Source organism: Corvus cornix, chromosome 1A (genome assembly GCF_000738735.6).
Source record: "Corvus cornix cornix isolate S_Up_H32 chromosome 1A, ASM73873v5, whole genome shotgun sequence".
NCBI classification, from domain to species: Eukaryota; Metazoa; Chordata; class Aves; order Passeriformes; family Corvidae; genus Corvus; species Corvus cornix.
Genome location: NC_047057.1, coordinates 59,952,269 through 59,964,878, shown reverse-complemented (window position 1 = coordinate 59,964,878; position 12,610 = coordinate 59,952,269). Strand labels below are relative to the sequence as shown.

The 12,610-nt window shown below is 41.5% G+C and overlaps 1 protein-coding gene across 1 annotated transcript in view; it reads right to left on the bottom strand.

The window, feature by feature from the left end:
* Positions 1-12,610, bottom strand: part of RASSF8 (Ras association domain family member 8) — a 73,303-nt gene that overhangs the window by 27,156 nt on the left and 33,537 nt on the right. The window contains exon 2 of the mRNA XM_039571628.1: positions 9,425-9,507. The gene's annotated coding sequence lies outside the window, so the exon portion shown is untranslated. The remainder of the gene's footprint in view (positions 1-9,424; positions 9,508-12,610) is intronic.

Sequence of the window (12,610 nt, the reverse complement as noted above, 5' to 3'; positions counted from 1 at the left end):
ATTTACTATGATACAAGTGTGAACTCAATTCAAGCAGGCTTACTCACTAAATCCCAACCCTGAATCTGTTTCAGGATTAGGACTGAAGTACCACCTTCATTTTACATGAAGCACTCCTTTTCCTCATTCTGTAGTTTAGCTACTAACAAGCCAAATTGTCAGTTTGAAACATCACAATCCTAGAGAGGCAGGATTGATCCTAGAAAGCCTCACTGGCCACCACTGTTCTAGGAAGGGCTGGATCATAGAATTACACAATGGTGTGGGTTGGAAGAGACCTTAAAGCCCATCCACTTCCAACCCCCTGCCATGGGCAGGGACACCTTCCACTACCCCAGGTGCTCCAAGCCCCGTCCAGCCTGGCCTTGGACACTGCCAGGGATGGGGCAGCCACAGCTTCTCTGGGCAACCAGGGCCTCACAGGGAAGAATTTCTTCCTCATATCCAATCTAAACCTGCCCTCTGTCAGTGTGAAGCCATTCCCCCTTGCCCTGTCACTCCAGGCCCTTGCCAAGAGTCTCTCTCCATCTTTCCTGTGGGCTCCCTTCAGGCACTGCAAGGCCACAATGAGGTCACCCCAAAGCCTTCCCTTCTCCAAGCTGAACAATCCCAGTTCCCTCAGCCTTTCCTCCCAGCAGAGCTGCTCCATCCCTCTGCTCCCCTTGGTGTCCCTGCTCTGGACTGGCTCCAGCAGGATAGCTGGTGGCAGCACAGCAGAGGTTCAGACAGCAGCTGGGTTTGAGTTATTCTGTGGCAGAGGAATATCCTTTTCCAGATACATTAGCCAATGAGCCTGCACTGCATATAAATGCAGTGACAAACAGCTCAAAAAAAGACATGTGCATTAAATAAACATCTCCTGATTCATCATCTCAGTCAACAGGCAGACATTTACTGCACTGTAATGTTTTCCAAAGCTGTGTAAGTATTTGTTCCTCATTAGTAGCATATATATAGTGCATTTGAGAAAACAGCTTTATTACATACCACTTTATTAATAAACAGCAGCATTAGGTGGAAGTCACATCTATACATCTCTAATATGGTCTAAGTAGTGTGTGGGAGTGAAAAAAAAAGAGCAGAGAAATAAGCAAGCTGGTTCATTGCAGAGGAAATATTTATACAAAAGCACCTTACTTCAAAGTCACCTTAGACCTCGAAATGCCCTGGCTTCAAAGGAGACAAAACAGGTCATTTTCCAAACTGGTTCCAAGGAAGACACAGCTCCACCCATTCAACTTTTCCCCTCTCCCCTCACAGCTTGTCCACAAACACTCACACCCAGCTGAAGGACTGAAGACATTAGTGTGTAATTGCCAATATTTACACTAATGAGGCAATGAGCTCATCTGCTGCCTTTTGGCAAGACCTGCTTTAACTCTTGGTTTTGAAGGACTGAATCTGTTCTTTATACTTCAGTCCACGTGCAGCATTTGCTTTGTCATTTGACTACAGCCACCCTGAGTCTCAGCTGTCAGAGAGGTGTTCCCTGCACCTCAAATGTGAGCTGAGGGCAAATTTCAGAAAAATAAAAAACCACAAACATACAAAAAACTTATTACACTTCCCACATTTCAAGATATGGACCAAAACACACCACCTTCTTCCTCTATACTGTGGTGAACCTTGCATACAAATGAGCCCATTCCTCCCCTTCCGAGTTTGCACTGAAGGATGCAGGAAATAAAATACATCCTGTAACTGAAATCTATTTAAATTTGAATTAAGAGAAGTTTTAAAAGTCAGTTAAGCACGCGGTTTAAAGCCATGGTATGACATGACTATCAAAATCTCACTGTAACGAAATGCAATTTCTGAAACAGAAACAAGGTGAGGCTCTTTCAACTTAATCAACATAACTGTTCCAAAAAATTATAGTCTCAAAGTTTTACTCAGTGAGCAGATACATTATTCATTAAACATTACCTAAGAAATTTCAAGTTTCTGGCAACCTAGAAAAGTCTGCAAGACAGAACAGAACATATTACTAGGAGGAGTCTTTGAATAGTTAAGCAAGACAAATGAGAGGAGGGAACCCACCACTTTCTAAAATTTACACTTGGCTGTGCTTACTTCCATATTTCCCCAGGCACAAAAGAACTTCTTCGCTTCTCCTATTCTCTATTTATAGGACTCAGCTGGATCACTTAAGTATTTCCCCTCTCTTGATAATTGTGAGCTTGGCTAATTTTATTAGAACAAAATCTGAAGTAATCATAACAGAGCAATAGCTTATAGGCTGAAATACTAGAAGTGCATTACGTAATTCATGGAACCATGGAATGGGTTGGGTTGGAAGGAACCCTGAAGTTCATCTCATTCCAACCCCCTGCCAGGGGCAGGGACACCTTCCACTATCCCCAGTTGCTCAGAGCCCCATCCAGCCTGGCCTTGGACACTGCCAGGGATGGGGCAGCCACAGCTTCTCTGGGCAACCTGTGCCAGGGCTTCACCACCCTCACAGGGAACCATTTCTTCCATATATCTAACCTAATTTCCCCCTCTTTCAGTTTGAAATTCCCAGAGTTTTCAGTTTGAATTCCCATAGTTCCGTGGCAGTGCCAAGGTAAGCCTACAACACTTTGGCCAACTGGCCACACTGCACAGAATAGATGTGGAGCCAAATTCCACTTCAGGAGGTGGGCATACTTAGGTTCTCTATTCAGCTGGTAATTTTAGAGAAACTGTTACGAACTTCATACTTTTTAAACCACTTTTCTCTATAAGTTTGGCTAAAACTCACCTAAACTCCGAAACTCCCTGGGAAGAGTGAGAAGTGCAGAGATGAACATCATAATAAATACACTTCCCCTCGGAAGTCTTATAAAGATCATGTATTGCATTCATAGAAAGATCCAGCAAAGAGCTCTTCAGGGAAAACATTATTCTCTGCCAAAAAACTGACAGCAATTAACAGAAGTCACAGCCAGCAATGCCAATGAAAATGGATGTTAGGTCAAATTCAATACAGCAAGCGGGGGAAAAGTTTTCATTTTCCTGCTCTGTCCTTCTTTCTCCGTTGCAACAATTTTTAAACCGGAACAACTTTCCACGTATGGGTTTCCCTCTGTATTGTCAGGCAGCATCTGTATTTTGCACTTTCTGAGATACAGCCTTTCACTGCTGGCCACGCAGTCACAGGCTTTCATCTCAACTCCTAGTGGCTACATTTTCCTCCTCACTGCACCCTCAGCAACCCCATGGTGTCCATTTGCCCTGCAAAATGATGCCAGGACAGATTTCTGCTGTCAGCAGACTTGCCAAATGCAGGCAGGACAAAGCAGCCCTCCCCTTTCTTCACCTGATCTACTTATTTTCACTCAGGAAGTCCTTCCACACTGATCTCTGCCCTTCTTGTTTATTTCTCACTCATTTTCCCCAGTGAAGTCTTCATGGCTCACTCGCCAGAGTCACCTCAGACATGCACATGGAAGTGAAACTCCACCAAATTACTGGTTACATCTCTTTATCCTCCTTCACACTGTCCCTTAACCAACTTCTGCAGAGCACCTACCAAAACACAATGGATCAGCAGGTGCGACCCAACTGCGTTTTGAGCTGGTTGAGCTTACTCTACTCATCTCCACACCTTGGGCAGGATGCATCTTCTGTTTGGGGGTTCTGCTGCCTTTCAGAGAGGCCAAGGCAAGCACAGTTCTGCTTTAAAGAGCTCCTGCAAAGCACACAGAAGATGGGCAATGTAGTTGAGACCTTCTGGAAGTACGCTCATCCCTCCAGAAGGAATTTTATCATCATTCCTCCTTCACCATTTTTCCTGAACTTATGAGATGCCTGGGATGCCAGACACTGGTACTGAAGAACACAGAATCATTAACATTTGAAAAGATCTCCAAGATCATTGAGTCCAACCTTTGACCAACCATCACCTTGTCAACCAAGTGCCACATCCAGGCTTTTCTTAAGCATCTCCAGATCTCCACCACCTCCCTGGGCAGGCCCTTCTGATGCCTGACCACCCTTTCCACAAAAATTCTTCTTGAAGCCCTCCTGACATAGAGCCCAAGTTAAACAAAACAGCATCTCAGCACTGGTGCATGAAATGCTGTGATGAGCTCTCGGGGTTATCATCACACTGCTTATGAAGGATGAAGTTCAGCCTGCATTTCTCTTTGGAAGCAGAAAAAAAAAAAAAACCCAAACCAAAACCAAGAGATCTGATTAGGACATTTTTAGTTTCCCCTCGTCTTTCGTACTTAAAAAAAATCCCAGTATCTGTGGATTCTGTTTCTTTGGATTCCTCTTCTGCACAGAAAGAGAGGAGAGGCTGTGCAGCCTGGAGAGCCACTGGCAGCATGGAATAAGTAAATAGACAGGGTTAAGGATTTAGAACTGTGTGAGGGAGCTTAACAAAAAGAGCCTGGTCAGTTTTCTTTTAAATAAAAAGTGGTTGCTGGGATTTCTAACCTTTATTGATATGCAGCTATGGAAGTGTACAATACCAGGTAACATCAGGAGGCCAGAATGGCTTATTAAGCACAATTACCTAGCAAGCAATCTAAATCCTGGAAAGAACTCAAGGGGAAGTGCCCACAGAAAGTTTGTGCTAATCATAAGATAGTACACAAATAAACACCTGAAACTGCAAAATTTAAAGCATTAATGAGTCCCGACATCCAAAACATGACACTTAAGTTAAAATCCAAATATGTGAGTCTCCTCAGACCTAGGAAAGATTATATGAAAGAAATCTGGAATTATTTTTCATAAAATTATTATTTATAAAAGTACAAAGCCAGGCTTATAGAGTGAGGTAAGCCAAGCATTCACATTTTTCTTCCTACTTAATTATGAATGACCTGAATACTAACTTGCAGGTATTTGTGAGTAAGATTTCTACAATTTGACAAATGACATGCATTTAAATTTGACTTCATTTAGCTGCTATTTTTTCTCTTCCTCACTCCAAGATATCAAATACTAAAGCATGTTTCCTTAACAATTACGATTCAAAACAAACCTTTACTTCTTTAAAGCCCAGAAATTTTCATTTTTGGACATTCTGCAACTATCCTTTGTAGGAAGCAGTCTGCAAAACTGCCAAAGCTACATTGAACAAAGAGAAGAGATTGTATCAGAACGACATGCCTCCAAAAAGCTGAGTTTCTTTCCTGCCAGAGAGAGAAATTACTAATGTGCATTGCAATTAGTCCAAAAAAACCCAGTACTATCTTTGCAGATGCAGACTCGGAAAACTACATTTTGATGTTTGCACAGCAGTAAATAAAGTGGGAAAACTTTTGAGCTGGGTAATAAGCACATTATTCCTCTCAAATGTTTAATGACAGTGAATCATTAAACATCCATGAGGTGAGGTCTGCCACATTTTGCTATTATGAAGATTAGAATATTGCAGAATTCCCTAGGGATTGATAAATTAATAAATACCAAACTAAGTCATTTTAACTTTAGAGTCCACAGGAATTGCATGATCCCATTTTTTTCACTGCTCTACAGCAAGTGAGAGGATACAAACCTTGCCAAAGCTTAATAAATTAATGAAAAAAAAGTAGGAAATGGTTTGCCTGCAACACCCAGGGCATGGATGCAGCAACCCATGTCTCAAGAATCAAATATTTTTGAAGCAGAAAAGCCAGGGACTACTGTCTCTTCATGTAAGTGGCATTTCCACACACCACCCCCCCTACCATTTATTATCAATATTTCTGTCCTTTCCAGACATCCTGTCTCCACTTACATTCCATTTTCAGTTTGCCCTCAGCTGGCAAGCACAAGATGAATCCCAACTCTGAAAAACCACTGGCAGAGCTTTTTTTTCCCAACCATCAGACCACTGTATTTCCTCAGAAACATGTTCAAAGTATTCCACTTCAAATGAATTTCAAATACTTGAAGTACTGCTGCTCCAAGTGCAAAGAAACTGTTCAGATGTGGATATAAGATCCAAGTTTTATGTAAGGACAGATTTGCACAGGACAATAAAGTGAAGGAAAAGAAGCCTTAAATGAGAAAGCTAGAAGCTACACATAATAAAAATCTGACCAAGTGAGGAAAAGGAAAGAAATAGATGCACATGCCATGATATCTTCAGTTTTAGCTCGGCTACCCCACCAGTCTGAACAAGTGCAACGCAGGCAGCAAGGAAACAAGAGGCACTTTGTGCAGTGTGCAGCTCTGGAGTGAGGAAGAGAGACAAGAGATGAAAAGTATCTCTTGTAATACAAAGAATGCAGCAAAACTCAAGGATCCCAGCGATACCACTGTCAGGAGGAATCTTGTTTTCTTCCTGTAGTGACTCAATGGCCAGGCAGCAGGAGAAAGGTGTGCACCCAGCAAAGCTGAGACGGGCAGGAGAAGCAATGAGAACCTGAGAGGCAGCACTTTCCCCTTAAGATTATTCCTCACATCAACCAGAACTCGCTGGCATGTCAGAGCAAAACTCTCCCTGAGCCAGAGATCCTCTCAGAGAGCACCCAGGAACTTCTCCCACCTTTTAATACCTTTCAGTAGATACCAGTCAAAGATGAAGGGAAGAAAATCATGAGCTCAATGAATGGAGTATTTCCTGATTCATGACCTGGGGCACTCGGATGAAAAAGGAATTGCACTCTGCTTCCATGGTTCTGGAAGGGAGCATGAGCATGCAGGTTTTTTAGCCCAACCAGCAGAAGTATCTGCCCAGCTCAGGTAGGTCAAATACATCTAAATCATGACAAACACAGGCCACAAAACAGCTGGAGAATACAAATTAAGTCTCAGTGCTCACACACCAACAAAGTACGGGTATGTTGCTTATCAAACATCCCAGAAAATGCAGTATCACTATGCAGAAAAACATGAAGCAGCATTCTGCGAGTGAAAGCTTCTGAAGTGGCTCTCAAAACAATGTTTTTGTCAACTGTATTTAAGACTTCGTGTGAGTTAATTCAATTTAAAGAGTCATTAGACCTACTCTGAACTTCAAAGAAAAAGTTATGTCTATTTTTGTCCATTTTTCATATTTAAAGTTTAAGTAGTGAAAGAAAAACATTTCCCAGAGTTACTCCTCTGATTTGATGTCCACTTGTGCTGCCAGAGTGAATAAATTCTGTTCCTTTTCTTCATTACTTTATTTATTGATTAACACTGAATAAAAGTGGATCAATTTTTTTAAGTACAAAGATCTATTATTACTCCATTATTTCAGCTGGGGAAAAAAAAAATGTTTTAATAAAACACTACAATGAAATACCACAAGCTGACCCCGTCTCGTACCCCAAAACAGACAGCAAAATAAAGTCACGTAACCACAAAAAATTACATTAGTTATGCTCAAGGGAAAAAACCAAACTGGTTTATTCAAAACAAGCAAAGGTAAATAAGTAACTCTCCCTGTGTGAGGATGGGCAGGCACCATCCTGATGAATTCCTAGCAGGCAAATACCTTCTGCGCTCATACAATAAAATCATTCAGAGACAGCAACTCACATGACTTGTTCTAAGTGACAAATAAAGGAGTGACACTGCAGTCACCTGGCAGCTGGCCACAAACTCACTCCACTGAAAGGAATGTATTCAAAATAGAGTCAACAACAAATTCTTAGATATTTTAACTTGGCAGAAGAAAACCTGGCTCAACACCACTACATTCCAAGCTTCCTGGTTCCAGGTTAACATACATATGTATATGTGCTCTGGCTAAATGTCACCTGGGAAAATTAACAGACCAGTGTCTGTCTAAATTCTGTGCGCTGGTTTAGCCAGCAGGACTCTACCATGGTTGGTACCACCTCCCCCAACCATCACACCCCTTTAGCAAGAAGATGTTGGCTGAAGGCAGCAATTAATACTCTGGAAACGTCTGCCTTAGAAACAATCCACTGGTGTGCATTAAAGAGACACGTAACATGCCTAGAATGTAGGGCTGAAAGTGCTTTAGTGAATAACCCAAAACACCTCTCAAATATGAGGCAACTTAAGACAAGTCTGAAGCCAGACTTGATTCAACACAGCATTCTGGATGCTGTACACATGGACAGATGCATCCACACACGTACCACCCTTCAGCAAAACTCTTCTTCACCATACAGAGCACATTTTATATATGTGCACTGATATTTCTACTAGTTCTATACAGTATATTAAGGATAATGAAAGTATCCATTCAATGCTGCTTTGCTTCAGCTTTTCCTGTAGTAAGATAAAGCTCTTGTACCTTTATCTTTGTCTGTACCTCTGATACACAGAACATGAGACAAACTGTCATTGTGGCAAACGAATGAAGCATTTTCATTTATTTATCAACAGAATACTGCTATAAATACTGCATTTGCAATAGAAGGAGTTGTAGAAGGGCAATATATACAGAAATTAAAAAGGTGCCGTGACTGGTATGGAAGTCTATCACTGAAAAGCTGATGTGTACACAAAAGGCAAATCAGCTTTAAACAAGGCCTGTAAATGGTGACAATCCAGAGAAGAAGCTGCATTCTCAGTTTTTCTCACTTGCTTCACCAACCTCATCTATATCATAAAATAGGGGACTCAAAAAAATCAAACCAATATGAAAAATAAACCAATGCATAATCTGAAAGTATGTATTTTAGTCTAAGTTCTGATATTTTTCTTGTATCAAGGATTCATCATGTTGTCAGGAAAAACACTACCTGCTACTGTTTACTTCTCCTGACAACTTTTTTTGACTTTTGGCAATGTCTGAGTGGTCAAGCTGGGGACAACTCCTTACAGCGAATCACAGATTCATTAAGGTTGGAAAAGACCTCCAATATCACGGAGCCTGACCTTTGACCAAACACAACCTTGTCACCTAAACCAGACTTGTTTCTTGAACACCTCCAAGGATGGTGACTCCTCCTTCCTGTGCAGCCCATTCCAATGCTTGACAAGCCTTTCAGCAAAGAAATTCTTTCTCAAGTGAAGATCTGCTGCCCAGGATCATCTGACAAGCAGAGGAGCCAAGGACAGAAGTCTCCTCTCATTCCACACTCCCCAGTGACAGGTTAGCTGTGGGCCTCCCTCTTATACAGCAGGAAGGTGCATATCCATGGAGATCACACCATCATAGGAGAGAGAAGCGCAGCAGGGCCAGGGCAGGTCTGCCCAGAACACAGCTGTTTAGAGAAAACATGTTGCACAGAGCAGGGGAACTGGGATCTTGCTCACGTTTCTCATCTCAGGAGGAAAGGGGTAGTGATGAACTTATGAAGTTGCCCCATCCCTGGAAGTGTTCAGGGCCAGGTTGGACAGGGCTCTGAGCAACCTGGGATAGTGGAAGGCATCCCTGCTCATGGCAGGGGGTGGAAGGAGATGATCTTTAAGGTCGCTTCCAACCCAAGCCACTCTGTGATTCTTTAAGCTTCAGAGTTTTCAGAATGCTTTACATGCAGGTACTTTCCAGGGACAGAAGGGAAACTCTTACTTGGAGGGTTTTTTGCTAGCTTCTTACCTGCAGATGAAGACAGAGATGTCTGCTTATGCACAATCTGCTACTCCAGGCATCAGTGTCCACTCTGCTGACAAGGGCAGTTCCTAGAAGGAAAAAAGAGAAATATTGTTATATATTAGTAAAACAACCTTCTTGAGGATGAAGCTCTATTCCCCCTCCTTCCTTTAATGTTTTGGAAAAACACAGTGTTCACCTGGCACCTATAGATCTACAACAGCCTGGTACACACAAGCAATATTTTATTTTTGAAAAGTTAGTTCAAAAGAAATGTGGAATACTGCTCTTAATTTGCTGCTTCTTATACCTGGTGTGACATGTTCCCGCTATAAATAACTAAGTGTGGTAAACAACATTTCAACAGCTTTCTAGAACATTAGAAAAAAAAAACAAAACCAAAAACCCTAAGCACTGTATTAGGTAGTCACAAGCATCTACCACTGCTAAATTGTAAATATAGGAGATTGTGAAATAATCTTCTTTCCCAATTTTCTTTTTAAGGAAAATAATCCTCAGACTGGAGCTGTTCCAGATGTATAACCCTCCAAGTGCTCTGGAGCTGCACACCCTGACTCCCTTGCAGCAGTGAATCACAAGCAATGCATGCACAAATAGCCAAATAAACTGGGCAAAAGGTAACAAATCCCAAACTGCTGATTATGACTAATAATCAGCTTGGAAGGGATGCTTACAACAACAATGTTTAACAGCATCATTGTGACAGACTGACAGATGTTGCCTAATATTATGGCACAGCCAAGGAGAATGTGTGAGATGTGGTTATTTTTAAACCTTCATGACCAAAGATTTTCTGAATAATATTTTAAGGGAACATATCTGTTATGTGTAACTCTACATGGGAACTTGATAGAGTGCGGCATGGAAAAAACAGCTGTAAATCAGAAAAATTTCCCACTGGTATTTCAGCATCTCCTCTGCCACTGTTGTCAGACACTGAATTTCGTCCAGACAAAATGTTTGTCTCCTAATATCTGTCTGATGGAAAGATGTAATACATACCAACTCCAGCATAAGAACATCTTAAGACTTCAGAAAACAACAAAAACCTCTTCAAGATCTGGAAAGAGGGGAGGTCTGTAAAATACTAGACCGTGCACACAAAGCATCAAAGCCCTGTAAGAGTAATTGCTTCTCTCATCATAGCCCAAACCTCCACAACAGGACATTAAGGAACTCCACAAGTCTCAGGCACGTATCAAATCATTTTCACCATGACTGACTGAATACGTAGCTTTCATTCACAAACCAATATTAATTAAATTCCTGGGTTACCAGAATATGTTTTTGTGATGTTTTGTGCTTTCCACTCTGCAGAACCACTAACATTTACTAATGGTTCACGTGAGCCTTTTACTTCAGCTCAGAAATGAACAGAATAGTTTTTGGTGAGTTTATGGCTCTCAGCTGAGAAGCTGTAATTTAACAGAAGAAAGATATACTTGTTGAATCTCCATAATGTATTTGATTGCAGCTCCATTATAGAACATTGCTTTAAGGTCTCTACTCAGGTTTATTCACCACATAGTCCTAAGTAGGGTCAAACAGTCATAGAAAATGCACAACATTTATCTAGCCCACCACATCAGGTTAAATCACCAGTGCTTGAGCCCCAGTTACTAATCAATCCCCATTTACACACGTTAGATTAGGAAAATAAATCTGGTTTTAGGATACAGACAGTGAGTTAATTAATCCAGAGGCACAGATGCTTGAATTTTGCTGGGGGAGGGAGAGATAGAGAAGAGAGAGAGAATCATCTCACCCCAAACTATGAAAGCGGAGCTTTGAGAGGCTAAAAGTTGTTTTCATCTACTGCAAACCAATCAACTGCCAATATACAAGTAGTACACATTTCAGTTACTGTTGTTTGTTAATTACCCCAGGACATTTTACACAAAAGCCAAAGAATAGTGGATTCTGAACCTGAGAATGGAGGGGCCGTGATGCTGCTCCAGCAGCAGGGACCAACACTTCCACTCCAACAGAGCCACATTATCTGCAGCTCTATTGAAGCCCTAAAGCTCTTCTCAGACCACTCTGCAAACTGAGTGGGAAGGAGTAAGGATAAGAGCCACATTCTGTCCTTAGGGACCCCTATTAAATCAGATTCCCAACATCAGCCACTTCCTCTTTGTTTTCCTCAAGCCATATGGCTTCCTGACAAAATCTGTACAAACAATAAATCCATTAATCAAGCCACTGCTGGAGGAAAAGGCTTTTTTTCCCCCCTTCCCTTCATCAATCCAGACATTTTAATGGAGATGTTTTATGTATTTTAGTTTATGAAAGTCCCAAAGAAAATACTAAAGTGGCCTTTGTTCTCCCACTGCAGCCCCAGTTCCAGTTCATACTTGTAGAAGGAGATGCTCACACAAAATGCAAAGAGATACAAGAATAGAGAGAAGTCAGTCAAACCAGCAAGAAAGGAGTCCAGCCTAATTGAATCTCAGCAGGAATACAGCATAAATTGCTGCCTAGGTTTGCTGGCATACTGTCTCAAAAAACAAAATAACAAAACTTACAAAGAAAATATAATTAACAGAAGTAGGTAAAATAAGAGAGACATTAAAAGTCTATTCAACAAGACTATGAGGAGATGCACACATGCAAATGCCACAAGTAGCTCTAAGGAAGAGTTTTGTTTAAGAGATGCCACAAAAAAGGACTTTCCCAGAGGCCAGGTTTCATTTTTCATCAGGTGAAAAAAGATGACCAACCTGCTACACAATCCATCTGTTTTGGCACCTCCACACTGGTAAAATCATGCTGGTGATGATGCACATCTCACATCAGGAGGAAATACACACTGCACATGAAGGGAACTCAGTGGGAAGGAGGAAACACAGAGAGCAGCAAGATTTCTACCTCTTGTAGGTGGGAAACTCCCTTTCCTGCAGGTGGAAAGACCTCACACTTCTCTGAACCTAACCAGGCTCATTCTTTCACCAAACTAAACATACACTTGAGGGACTGCTGGAAATGCCAACTACCTGTTTTGATGATCCTGTTCCCACAGAGGCTTCTTCCAAAACTTCTTTGACTAAACTTTTATTAGTCAATAGTCAGCAGTGCAGGAGGAGGATTGGGAAGAACAAGAAATTACTTTCCAACTCAGTTGGTCTCTTTCAGTCACACATTTCTAAAGCAACTCTGACCCTTCCACTCACA